Source organism: Mus pahari, chromosome 17, assembly GCF_900095145.1.
Source record: "Mus pahari chromosome 17, PAHARI_EIJ_v1.1, whole genome shotgun sequence".
NCBI lineage: Eukaryota > Metazoa > Chordata > Mammalia > Rodentia > Muridae > Mus > Mus pahari.
Window position 1 is genome coordinate 8,552,199 of NC_034606.1, and position 13,292 is coordinate 8,565,490.

General features: G+C 40.5%; 1 protein-coding gene and 1 long non-coding RNA gene across 5 annotated transcripts in view; one reads left to right on the forward strand and one right to left on the reverse strand.

Moving 5' to 3' along the window:
• Nucleotides 1-13,292, forward strand: part of Oxr1 (oxidation resistance 1) — a 406,656-nt gene that overhangs the window by 307,290 nt on the left and 86,074 nt on the right. The gene's annotated exons all lie outside the window — the stretch shown is intronic.
• The window catches only part of LOC110334504, a 32,931-nt gene continuing 20,727 nt past the window's right edge, over nt 1,089-13,292 (reverse strand). Inside the window, exons 2-4 of the long non-coding RNA XR_002381121.1 lie at nt 7,647-7,796; nt 6,918-7,050; nt 1,089-1,331 (exon numbers count right to left, since the gene is read on the reverse strand). This is a non-coding gene — a long non-coding RNA (uncharacterized LOC110334504). The remainder of the gene's footprint in view (nt 1,332-6,917; nt 7,051-7,646; nt 7,797-13,292) is intronic.

Sequence of the window (13,292 nt, forward strand, 5' to 3'; positions counted from 1 at the left end):
TTTATATCTCGACCAGTTTCCTTCTCCTCTCTTTCCAGCCCCCCTCCATTCACTTCCTCTCCATTTCTCTTCAGAAAGGGGCATGACTCCCATGCAAATCATACATGGCATATCAAGTTGCGGTAAGACTAGGCACCTCCCCTCATATTAAGGTGGGAAGAGCCATGAACAGAGTGCTCCCCCATGTCCCCGGCAGACATAGGGAGAGTCCTTGGCTTGACTTGATGGTGATCATGGCTGGGATTGCAGAGAGACCCTCTACACTAGATGGTGGCACTATAGGCAAAGACCACCATAGCTCCTCAAGGCAGATCTCCATGAAAAGCGACAGTCTGTGGTTCCAAACCACTTACTGCCATGGTAGAAAGTGGATGTGTAAAACCATACCCCACTTCTCAGGGTGGGCCTTTTGCAGAGAGAAGTGTCTGGGAAGGAAAGTTTATTGACTATGCCCTCCAGGCCTCTAGTACCTCATTAGCATGGAAATCTCTGTTTTGAGCCTACCTGACCTGTAGTCATGTTTCTTTTCCTAGTGTCTTGGTTTGAGATGTCAGTGATGCCTCATCTACACATGGAAGGGCTTGGGTTATTGCCCTTACATGGCAGATGGCCACAAATCTATAGGGCTCTATGGCTATATAACATGGGCCTGGTGCCTGGGAACAGACAAGGATTCTACCTTCCCTTAAGGTTCTCAGTGCTTCACGGCCTTTAGCTCAACCAAGAACCAGGCTACCATTCACAGTCCACTGCCCCACAGCTTTTCTGTCTTGGGTACTATTGCTCCAAAGGTTAAGGATGTCAGTGACTTTTTGTCTCCTTTGAAGTAAATGGTTGACCATAAACATCCCAGTTCAGATAGTTACTAGATCATTCATGAAGGTGGTGATTCTCTAGCGACCAAGAAGGAAAACAGTCAGATGTTTTTTCCACTGATGGTAATAAAAGCATGTGCAAGTCAGAGGCTCAACCACTAAGCTACATTTCCTCACACTCCAGGAGTCTTTTCCATATGGATTCATTGCAGTTAAATGGAAAACTCCAGTGTCAATTGACTAACACAGAACAGTCACACACAAGGAAGATTTGTCACCACCACACTTTATTTTTAAAGAAGATATGACTTTTTTTGACCTAGTAAAAATAAAACAATGTACACCGTGGTAAAAAAAATAAAGTAGACTATAATAAGGAAATATATGAAAACATGTATGTAATTCCTCTGTGTCCTGTTCTAAGGAAGCAATGAGACTGCATACTGGTAACATCATTTGGAATCTAGGTAGAGAGGCAGCCCTAGGAGCTAAAAGGACACACTGAAGAAGCCATTCCTGAAAGAAGGGAACAAAGACAAACACATGTTTTCTCCCTCACAACTCTGCCTTACTGGATAGGACCAATTAGGAGAGAGTTTCAAATTTTGATTCAAATGTTTTGAGTTGACATTCCAGGAAAATCAGTTACTAGAAGCACTATTAAAATTAACTTGTGGTAGAATATCATCTTACTCAAAGGCATCATATAGGCCATTATGAAGATCAGGTTTCCCAAATGAACTTCACAGGATTCAGTCTACAGGGTACTAACATACCAGAGCAATAAATTCCGTTCTACATTGTTATGTTTGTTAAGGTATTAGGCAAATTGTAGCTTCCAGCACTCAATGGTATGCAAAGTCATTTATCCTAAGCCTGACTGGTATGATTTATATCCTGTGTGCACTTCCTGGCAATTCCTCGCTTCTTTGGAAAATCACGTTTCAGCCAATCATTTGCTCCATCTCTATAGGTCACTCTGGACTTCCCCCACTGTCATACAAAGCCTAATGGTCAAATCCAGCTTAGTGACACAATGCTACATTACAGGTTCCAGCCAAGAGAACTTAGTGGTGGTCTTTATATCAACAAGCAAGTAAAAAGATAATAGAATGTTTAGATAAGAAATGCTGAGAAGAAAATAATAGAGTAATGTGATTACCCAAGGCAGTAGGTAGGCAGTGGTGTAATTAGTTTGGATAATTACAATTTGGGGCATCTCCTAGAAGGTATCATTAGAGTTGTAACTCATGATACAAAGAAGGCAACATGAAAGGATATCATGGAAGAACAAAGTTGGTCTTGAGAAAGCCCTTGGAGCATAAGTGAATTTGCTTTTTTCAATAAATGGAATGTTCATAGTTAGTGTTTGTATTGTGTGTAGAAACACCATGACCATGACAACTCTTATAAAGGAAACCATTTAATTGGAGCTGGCTTATAGTTCAGAGGTTTAGTTCATTATCACCACGGAAGGAAGCATGGTTGCAAGCAGGCAGACATGATGCTGGAGAGGTAGCTAAGAGTTCTACATGCAGATGGACAGGCATCAGGAAGAGAGAGTGAGCTTGTTTTGACTTTCTGAAACCTCAAATCCCACCCCAATGACATACTTCCTCCAATAAAACTGAACCTATTTCAACAGGGCCACAGGTCCTAATCCTTTCAAACAATGTCACTTCCTATGAACGTATGGGGACCATTTTCATCTACACTACCACAGGAAGAAAGACCAGTATAAGAAGCCAGAGTGGAGTAGTACAGAATCACATCAGAGTGGATGGCTGGGAAAGCACTCTGATCTGACCATGCCCTATACCCAATTGTCCATTAGATGTGCTCTAACTGATGATTATTTATAATGGAAGATAAATTGAATTTGCTGTGAGCTGTCTAATTGATAGCAACAGCTAGATTCTATATATCTCTTCTCATTTTACTTAGTTTCATGAAATTCTTAAGATGTGCATGAGGTAACAAATATTTCAGTTTTGTTAGCCATACATAAATGAAGGCTCATTTCAAAGGTTTCAGAGTTGATGCCTTCTTACAGACATGTGAGTAAGCTCTGGCTCTCTGTGAACATTCAGAATTGTTGAAAAGTTGAAAGCCTCTTCTCACTCAGATTTGAAATGGACTTTTGACTTTAATATTGAAGGACTAGCCATTTCAGAAAAAAAAAAAAAAAGAGTTGGATGAAAACCAAACAGTCCCAGTCAAAGCTATATAATAGTGCCACGTGTTCTTCCTTTACAGTTTAATTGCTAGAAACAAGCCATTCTAAAGAAGTATATTAACTATGTCTCCACCTATTAACTAAAAACCCTTTGTGTAAAGCTGAGGATTGGGGAAGGCTCCTATACATGTCTAGGGGCCAGAGGAGGAGATCAGGAATCCAGGCCTATCCCTCTCCGCCTGACTCTGTTGAGACAGACTCTCCGTCAACTGGAAGCTAGCCTGGTGACCAGTAAGCCCTATCTAGTGTGTCAACACATACAGGACTTGGGTAACAGGCACACATGGCCAGCCACACACAGTTATGTGAACATATGATGCACACGCAGCTTCTCATACTTGTGAAGTCAAAATTCTTACCCACTGAGCCATCTCTAGCCCCCAGGGGGGAAAAGATATTTTCAAAATTCACTTTCAAAAGCTTAATTGGTTTAGCAACCTCTGTATGGCATAGCCTTGATTGGAATTTGGCGGCTTTTCTTTTTAACTCGGCCCTTTCTATGTATTTCTCTTGGTGTACTTAACCTGTGGTGCTCGTATTCCTTTGCTTGCTCGCTGCCTTATGTTACCTGTCTGATGAAATCTTTGCTGTCTCTACTGCAAATGTAGTTCATTTTCTTATTTTGTTTTGAGTACACATTTACTAAACTGAAGATAAATATGTAAGGATTTATTCTAAATTTTATTTTATTTATTTATTTATTTATTTTTGACTTTTCAAGACAGGGTTTCTCTGTGTAGCCCTGGCTGTCCTGGAACTCACTATGAAGACCAGGCTGGCCTCGAACTCAGAGATCCACCTGCCTCTGCCTCCTAAGTGCTGGGATTAAAGGCGTGGGCCACCACTGCCCAGTAAGGATTTTATTCTAATTTCTACTGATACATAAAATGTTAACAAACAAAAACAAAAACAAAAACAAAAACAAAAACAAAAAAACACTGGCCTAGCATCATAGGTCTTTGCAATTATTTTTTTTTTTTCAAATATCCACCATAATGTTAGCATGGGGATAGATCTTGTAGGGTGTTTTTATTCACTAGCGTTGTGACACAATCTTGCTAAGGTATTAGATAAATTTAATGCTTCATGATTTCAAAAATCGCTCAGTATATTTACAGCTTTCAAGTTTTATTAAGTTTATTACATTTAAGCCTATATGGCAATGAGTATTTAAAATATGTTATAGTTTCACTGTGCTCAATAACTTCTTTAAAGAGGGAGCTCAATTTTTCTGTTATTTAAAACTAAAAGTATTAAAGAATATTACAAAACACAAATATTAAAGAATAAATATTTAAATCCTTTTTCTCTTATAAGTGTTGACACTTTTCCAAATAGTCACTCATCAGCAACAGCACAAATACCAAAGAACATGTACATATCATATAAGCAACTTAAGAGAAAAAGATTAGGTCCTTTTCAGCAAAATGGGACCAGAAGCATGTGAGGAATGAGGCGCGTTCCAGATAGAAATGTGGACATTTCAAAAGATAGCTTACTTTCTCCAGTGGTATCTATGCAGATCCTCTGGTTGACAGAGGGAAGGCACACTTCCACCCAGTCTACATTCTTCAGCATCTCTAAGATTTTCCAGTGTAGGGTTTTGTTTTGTTTTTTTTTTTTTTATTTACTTAATTTTATTTTTTCACTTATTGACTTTACATCCCACTCGCTGCTTCCCTCCCAGTCACTGCCTCCCACTATCCTTCTCCCATCCCCCTTTCCCCTTCTCTTCTGGGTAGCTGGGGGGATCCCAGGTATCCCCCACCCTGGCACTTTAAGTCTCTGTGAGACTAGCTGCTTCCTATTTCCCAGAGGCTAGAAAAGGCAGCCCAGCTAGAATATATCCCACATACAGGCAACAGCTTTGGTAATACACCCCCAACCCATTCCAGTTGTGAAGACCAAGCTGCACATCTGCTCCATATGTGCGAGGAGACCTTGGTCCAGCCTATGTTCTTTGGTTAGTGGTTGAGACTCTGAGAGCCCCAAGGGTCCAGGTTAGTTGATGCTGTTGGTCTTCCTGTGGAGTTCGTATCCCCTTATGGGTCTGCAGTCCTTCCTCCTATTCTTCCTTAAGAGTTCCCAAGCTCCCTCCACTGTTTGGCTGTGGGTGTCTGTATCTGTCCGAGTCAGCACCTGGGTGGAGCCTCTCAGAGGACAACATGCACGACTACATGTACAGTCTGCAACTGTACAACTGACAGGGGTGAGGAAGTGGGAAGTATCTCCAGTATGAGACAGAGGCCTAAGAAAAGGGAGGTACCCAAAAATTAATGGGGTTGACCTTAGCTGTGACTCACAACTTTGGGAATATGGAACCTGAAGAGGCCACTTCCTGTAGCCAGGCAGGAACCCCAATGGAGCAATCAGAACACCAACCCACCCACAAAATTTTCAACCCAAACTGTACCCTGTCTGCAAGAAACGCAGCCATGGGGGATGGATGAGAGACAGAGGGAATGGCCAACCAATAACTGGCCAAACTTGAGACCCATTCCATGGGCAAGCACCAATCCCTAACACGATTCATGATACTTCAGTGTTTTTGCCTTTCAGACTCCCCATCTTATGTTGGTACTCTGCAACAATATGGCTTTAAGGGACTGTAAAAGCTCAAGGCTGCTGCTGTAAGAAAAGCCTGCATTGCTGTGGTTAATGAGGATCTGCTGCGCTTGGGATTCCCTGCAGTGACGTTTGATTTACCATTCTTGAATCAGGGTGGTAGGTTGGTGATGCCGCTACCACCAATGTGGAAATATGGCAATAATGATCATGCTAGCAGACTCTCGGAGTATGTCCTTCTGTTGCTTCCTTGCAGCCAAGAAACATCCTATTGATATTTAGATCTTTCACTTCCATCAGGGAGTCTAGCTTACTTATTTCTTGATTTCTAAGAGACTCTATGACAGTCAGTAATAATAAAAACCGTTTCAAAAACACTATTGATTGTGGGGTTTATGGTTAGCAGAATTAAGCATCTGGGATGTGAGTCCTGTCTTAGTTATTTTTCTGTTGCTGTGATAAGACACCATAAACAGGGAAACTTACAAAAGGAAAAGTCCAGCCTAGGGCTCCAGTCAAGATGGTTAGAGTTCATGACACTCGTGGCAGAGAGCCCGTGACAGGCAAGCAAGCGTGACCCTGGAGCCCTAAGGGGCTTACATTTTTTTCCATTAATGTATTTATTAATACAATTCACATCCCAGTATCAGCCCCTCTCTTCCACATCCGCCTCACACAGCTCCTCCCCTCAGCTCCCCCTCCCTTTCTCATCTGAGAAAGGGAAGCCTCCCACTGAGGTATCACCCCACCCCTGGCACATCCAGTCACTGCAGGACTAGGTGAATCCTTTCCCACTGAGGCCAGACAAGGTGGCCCAGTTTAGGAAACTTGATCCTCAGGCAGGCAACAGATGCAGGGCTTAAACCTTTCTCACAAGCACGAGGCAGAGAAAATTAACTGGGAATGGTATGGGCTTTTGAAACCTCAAAGCTCACCTCCCATCACACACACCTCCTCCAATACCTCCTAATCCTTCCTATAAATTTACCAGCCAGGGATCAATTACCCAAAACATAGGAGCCTATGGAGGCCATTCTCAACTCAAATTGCCAGAAGCATGAATGTGTTTTCCATGACAGGACGGTTATTGGAAAAAGTGAAAGGTTACATCATAGAGGATTCTCCTGATACCCTTGGAAATGTATAGTATTCCACTTAAAGATTGCCCATGCCTGCTCTTACACGAATGGCTTCCTATAGTACTTCTGAGTGAACTCCTTACTCTTCCCCTGCTCTCTGATCCATACATATAGCTCAGTGGTTTTTCTTTTTCAAAAAAATCTTTCAAGCTCTCCTATTACCTGGTTCATATATGCCACACTCATCATCATGGCTGCCAAAGCCCTGCATATTTGAAGATCTGTCTTCCTAAGTATCTCTTCTTTCCATTCTCATCACATTGTGCTACTGTCAATAAGTCTGTCCATTGGGTTGCTGTAAAGGATAAGTTAGAAAATCAATCAGTCATCATCATCATCATCATCATCATCATCATCATCATCATCATCATCTTTTGCAAATTTACCTTTTTCTAGGTGCCAAGGACTGGTCTGGCCTGGTCGCTTCTGTATATTCTTTCATTAGTATTCTCACACCCCATGAAAAAATAGACATTTTTAATAAGCTCTATTTTAAAAACAAAATTGTTTTAAAAAAACAGATTTAGAAAGGTTAGGCAACTCAGCCAAGGTCACGCCTATAGATAGAAACAGTGTTGTAATTTTATCTCTTCAACTCTGAAGTTGATGGTTTTTGTAGATCTCACTGCTATCTGGCATGCTGCCTTGTGTACAATTCCACTTGATTAAATATTCATTTTCAAAACCACATTACTATAAAACTTATAGAGTCTAGAAAAATGTTTTCTTCCTTCCCTTGTCCCCCAAGGTTAGCTGGCCCAGCACTTCGCTGGCTCTCGGTGGATGCCATCTGCTGTCTGCTGCCACCCGCACCATGCTACAGTGTGAGCATAAGCTGACATCTTCATTGGTGCTGACCAGTGGGGCAGTGCTGTGGGCTCAGACACTTACCTCCACTTAGCATCCTCTGAGCTAGGCACCAGGTGGAGCACCTGACAAGGGATGCAGGGTTGGAGGAGGGTAAGGCAGGTTTAACTACTAGTGATGAATTCTTGCTTCTGGGTGATGTGGCGCTTCAGTAATAGGTCAAGCAACGGTCTGCTAGATTATTGTGAAAGAGCACAATCAGACTTAAAAAGTGCGTAGGGAAGATATACCAAAGCTGCCCTTTGGTATCATGTGACATCATTCCTCATTTCTCTCCAGAAAATGAAAGGATTATTTTACCCCAAGACAGAAAAGGTACAAAGAGAAGCACCACTTTGTGACAATGAAGTAAAAGAAAACCTTTTTTTAAAAAATAAAAAGTCACACCTTATACTCTTTGCTGATAATAACTTTTTATCTGTTTTGCTCATCTGTTGTTCCTTTACATAACACTTTGTAGTAATACCAACAGGCACATAATTTACAGGAGTCTAGGAATGCACTCCTAAATTTGAGCATCTTCAAACAGAAGAGGAATGAACTGGTGGGCACAACGCCACCTATATCTATATACCTATATTAAAGTATTTCAAAAATACTTTATCAATGATTAAAGCATGTAAATATTCATAATTCCACTGAGGAAGAATGTAAGCATTTTTAATAAACTCTTTCGGAGGTGGAAAGAAAACAAAATCGTCCATTCATTCTTGGGTCTGATTAATTGCAAGGTCTGATATAACTCTGGATGGAGATCATGACAGCATGAAACAAAATAGTCAATGTGACTGAAGTACTGTGTGGTGCTTCTAAAATAGCAGTCTTATTCTTAAAACAGAGAACTTCTTGCATCTGTCTAAGAATTTATGGATGAGCCCTAAAAAACTCATTCCATTACCTTGTCTCCTCTTTCCATGAGAAGGTAAATTTCATAATAGTTGGAACACTAATTTCTTAGATGTCATTACTTCATCTACAGTTTTGAGTAAGTGTCACTCTCTGTGGCCCCAGTATCATTTCAGAGATTAATAATTGTTAAAACATGCTAACTGATAGAATCATGGAACTAAAGAAACCTCCCCACTTTTTGAAACCTAATACCCCCATCTTTTCCATTCTCATCTAAGAAACCAGGCACAGAAAAAGAAACTACTCTACCTGTAGCCGCCTGCGGCCACACTAACTGGGTTCCTGAGTGGGAGGCTGGAGCTGTAAGGGAGGAGAGAAGAAACAACACCAAGACAGATTTCTGATCAAGGCCCAATGTTTACTAAGAGTCTGTGCTTATAAAGGGGAAAGCCCATCTCCTGCTGATCCACTCTTGATGCCTGTTGCCAGCCTGTAAGCAATTAGGCTGACAGCACTAGTTTGGCAGTAAGGTGTCAGTAGCAAGTTGCTGGTTGTCTTGGGAATTTCTCAGGAAAGCAGGTTCAGCCTCTGGGCAGGTAGCAGCGTCTTGGAGAAGAGCAGAGGCAGGTGACAGAACAATAAAGGCTCCACCCTAGGTGTTCTCATTCTCAGTGACAGCAAGGTCTGAATCAGCCTGCTCAAGGCTGGGGGGAGGGGAGGCTACACCTACCTATGGGTCTCACAGTCTTGCAACCAAGTCTTGAGTTGACTCCACTGTTTGTTTGTTGTTGGAGGGCATTGTGCTGTTGTTTTAATTATGGAAAACTGGGGAGATGTGTTTTTATCCTTTATAGGCACTATAAGACTGACATGCACTTGGGTGGAATATGGAGATCATTAGTTAATGCAGAAGAGGAAGCAACTTGATGGTAGATGAGAAAAGAGGAAATATAAGGAGGTATATTTATTATTAACGACAACTTTTCATTTGCTAGTTCTCTCACTTGTTAAATACCCACAATAAATATTTAAGTGTATAGAATTATCAACACATGCATTCCTTATTTTTGACATGGTTGTAATTCAGGACTCAAACTGTATTCCAGGCAGCTCTTACCCTTGAGCATCAAGGATTGCTTTATGGTGTGTTGTCACCTGGAATGGTTGGGTGCAGAGCTAGAAATGAGGAAGCTCACGGGGCTGCTTGGGGTGGAAGGGAAGTATGCAGTTGTTACTTGCCCCGGAGACACCTAGACCACTGAAGATTAATTAGATATGTCTAATACTGGTTCAGTGATGAAGGATCAGGAAGTACAGGGTACCCATGGAGAGATATGGGGGCATAAAATGACTGAGGACTGGAAGTGCATGAAGATTATCATTTTAAGTGCTAATCAAAGTCTTTGTGCTTTGGAAACCACTGATGTTTTTTGCCATTTTAGTTATTTCCTTATCTGCATAAAGAGTGCATATTTATTCATAGAAATATAAACATGCAACTGCATTGCTACAGATACTATTACAACCTCAGGTTTTCTAAAATGTCACTTTTTAATGATGCATACTAACTGTAAAAAGTATAAAGTTTCTTCATGATATTTCCACCCATTCATATAACACACTTTGATCCTATTCACACCACCTATCAGTCTCACTTCTGCCCCTCCCCCTTCTCAGGTCACATATAGTCCTTCTTTCACCTTCATATCTTTCTTTCCCCTAAACCCCACATGACAGCAAACACATCATACATAGTCTGTGGGACTTGGCTTTCGTTTAGCACAATGATCTCCAGTTCCATCCATTTTCTTGAAAGTGATATAATTGAGTTCTTCTTTATGGCTATATGAAAGTCCATTGTGTATATATGCCACAGTTTTTTATTCATTCAGCCAGGCAATGCCCATCTAGCCTAGAGTCATGGCTTACTATTTCCAGCAGTGCTGTGGTAAACATGGATGTGAAGCAAGCTGGATTTGCTTCTTTGGAGTATATACCACTTAGTGGAGTCACTGGATCACAGGACAATTCTATTTTTAATTTTTGAGGAACCTCCACAGTTTGCCATGGTGGCAGAACTAAATCTGCACTGCACTCTCACCAACAGTTCATTAACAGTTCCCTTTTCTCTGACATATATATGTGTATATATATACATATATATATGTATATATATATGTATATGTATATATATGTGTGTATATATATATATATATAAAGATTTTTAGTGGATATTTTCTTTATTTACATTTCAAATGTTTTCCCCTTTCTAAGTCTCCCCTTCAGAAACACACTATCCTGTCCCCTCTCCCCCTGCCTCTATGAGGGTGCTCCCCCACCCACCCACTCCCATCCTCCCGCCCTGGCATTCCCTTACACTAGGGCATCGAACACTCTCAGACCCAAGGGCCACTCCTCCAACTGATGTCCAACAAGGCCATCCTCTGCCACATATGTGGTCAGCGCCATGGTTCACTCCATGTGTATTCTTTGGTTGGTGGTCCAGTCCTTGGGAGCTCCGGGGGTCTGGCTGGTTGACACTGTTGCTCCTTCCATGGGGCTGCAAACCCCCTCAGCTCCTTCAGTCCCTTCTCCAACTCCTCCATTGGGGACCCCTGAGCTCAGTCCAATGGTTGGCTGCAAGCTCCTGCCTCTCTATTTGTCAGGCTCTGGCAAAGCCTCTCAGGAAACAGCCATATCAGGCTTCCATCAGCAAGCACTTCCTGGCACTTGCCAGCAAGATGGGATGGATCCCCAGGTGAGGCAGTCTCTAGATGGCCTTTCCTCAGTCTCTGCTCCACACTTTGTCTCCATATTTCCTCCTGTGACTATTTCGTTCCCCCTTCTAAGAAGCACTGAAGCATCCACATTTTGCTCTTCCTTCTTCTTAGGCTTCATATGGTCTGTGAATTGAATCTTGGGTATTCCGAATTTTTGGGCTAATATCTACTTATCAGTGAGTACATGCCATGTTTGTTCCTTTGTGACTGGGTCACCTCACTCAGGATGATATTCTCAAGTTCCATCCATTTGCCTGCAAATTTCTCCAACAACTTTATTGCAGCATTTATTCACATTTCCTTATAGCAACGACTGATTGCTTTATGTGAGGAATAACAGTCAGCTTTACTGAATGCATGCGGATGGAATTTCAAAATGTAAAACAAACCAAAGTCTTCAGAAATAATCTCTCTCATGACTTGCATTTTTTTCTTATTGGTTGGCATTTTTAACAGAAAAAGTATCAGAATATTATTTGTAGTTTGAACTTTTAAGTAGGTATAAATTGAATTATGAAAGTTAAAATACTTTATAGTTGTGAGGTCAGTTTAGGGCCATGTAGTTCACATTTAATATATTTTCATTACATTGTTAGTACTTGTTATCTTAGTCATTCAGTATTTATTGAATTGCTACTGTTTCTGTAATGAGCTGAGTTGGGTCATTAAAGATCGTAATCAGTCTTCTAAGAGATGTTGTATCTAATAAGTCTGCACAAACATTTAGTGGTTTTCAACATAAACATGCACAGGGAATATAGTGTTGATATGGATATTGAATTGCCAACTGAAAAATATCAAAGTCCCATCAGTGAAACTATAGGCTAGCCTCCAGAGGAAGCTGTAGGGCTGATGTTTATTTTAGAGAGGGCCACACTACTACAGCCTCATTGGGATGCTATCCTCAAAATATGCTGAGTGCTTAGTTTGGAAATGAAAGTAAAACCAAAATCCCCTAGAAATATATAATTTATATACTAGAAAAGAAGATAAATAGTATTGATATTCATTGAGAAAATAGTATTGATATGTTCCTTAAACCAAATCATAGGCTAGAAAATAGACTTCCTAGAAAATTTAGAACATGAAAAGATACAACACTGATCCACTTAGACACATGCTTCCTATTTTAGTAAAAAAGTTTGGAGAGAGAAAATAATGATTTCTGTGGTTAGCATAGAACAGACTCTACTTTCCATGTCATGTAGCTTCATCTTTGCAATCTCATTTATTATTTGAGTAATTAATTATTAAAAAACTTTCTGACTTTTTTTAAAAGGCTGAATTTTGGAAGACTAATTTGGCATGAAATCAAAAAATGTTTATACAATTATTTTGTTTCCGAGTAATCATATCCCATCTAGTCCCTTCTATTTTAGCTTTTATCAATAGTTTCAGGTTAAATACGTCCAAATGTCTGAAAATAAACCAAGTTGTCAAAGAAAGTACTCTGTTATCTAAATTTAGATATGTATCCTTTGTCGGCTCATGCTTATTCTGTATTAGTCTAGATTTGGATTTCAGTGCATTAAATGGATGGAACAAGCAGATGGTTAAATAGATAGGCAGGTAAAGAAGAAAGGGGAACACTTTATACACTGCTCCTTTTCATTTATACACTGCTCCTGTTGCTTCCCTTTGTCTATGTGAGGATGTGGTCCGCCTGCAGTCTCAAGTTATCCTTACTGCTGGCATATGCAAATAGTATAATGACAGAGCACACTGTGGTAAGCACCACACACTATGACGATGCTAGCAACACCTTCCTATTCCGTTGTCACATGGAAGGCTCCCAAGTAACTCTTAAGAAGCAATTGACTTCTAAAATCTTCTGTCAACACTTTTTCTTTAGCCTCAGTATTCTTTGTTAATTCTAACCTGATGTTATCCTCCATATCATTATGCAAAGACGGTAAATCTCTGAAGTAAATATATTCACACATCTTAAAAATATCTGAAAAAAAATCAAATTAAAAAAAATAAAAGGAGAAACATGGGGTCTCCAATGGATGGGTTAGAGAAAGGACTGAAGGAGCTGAAG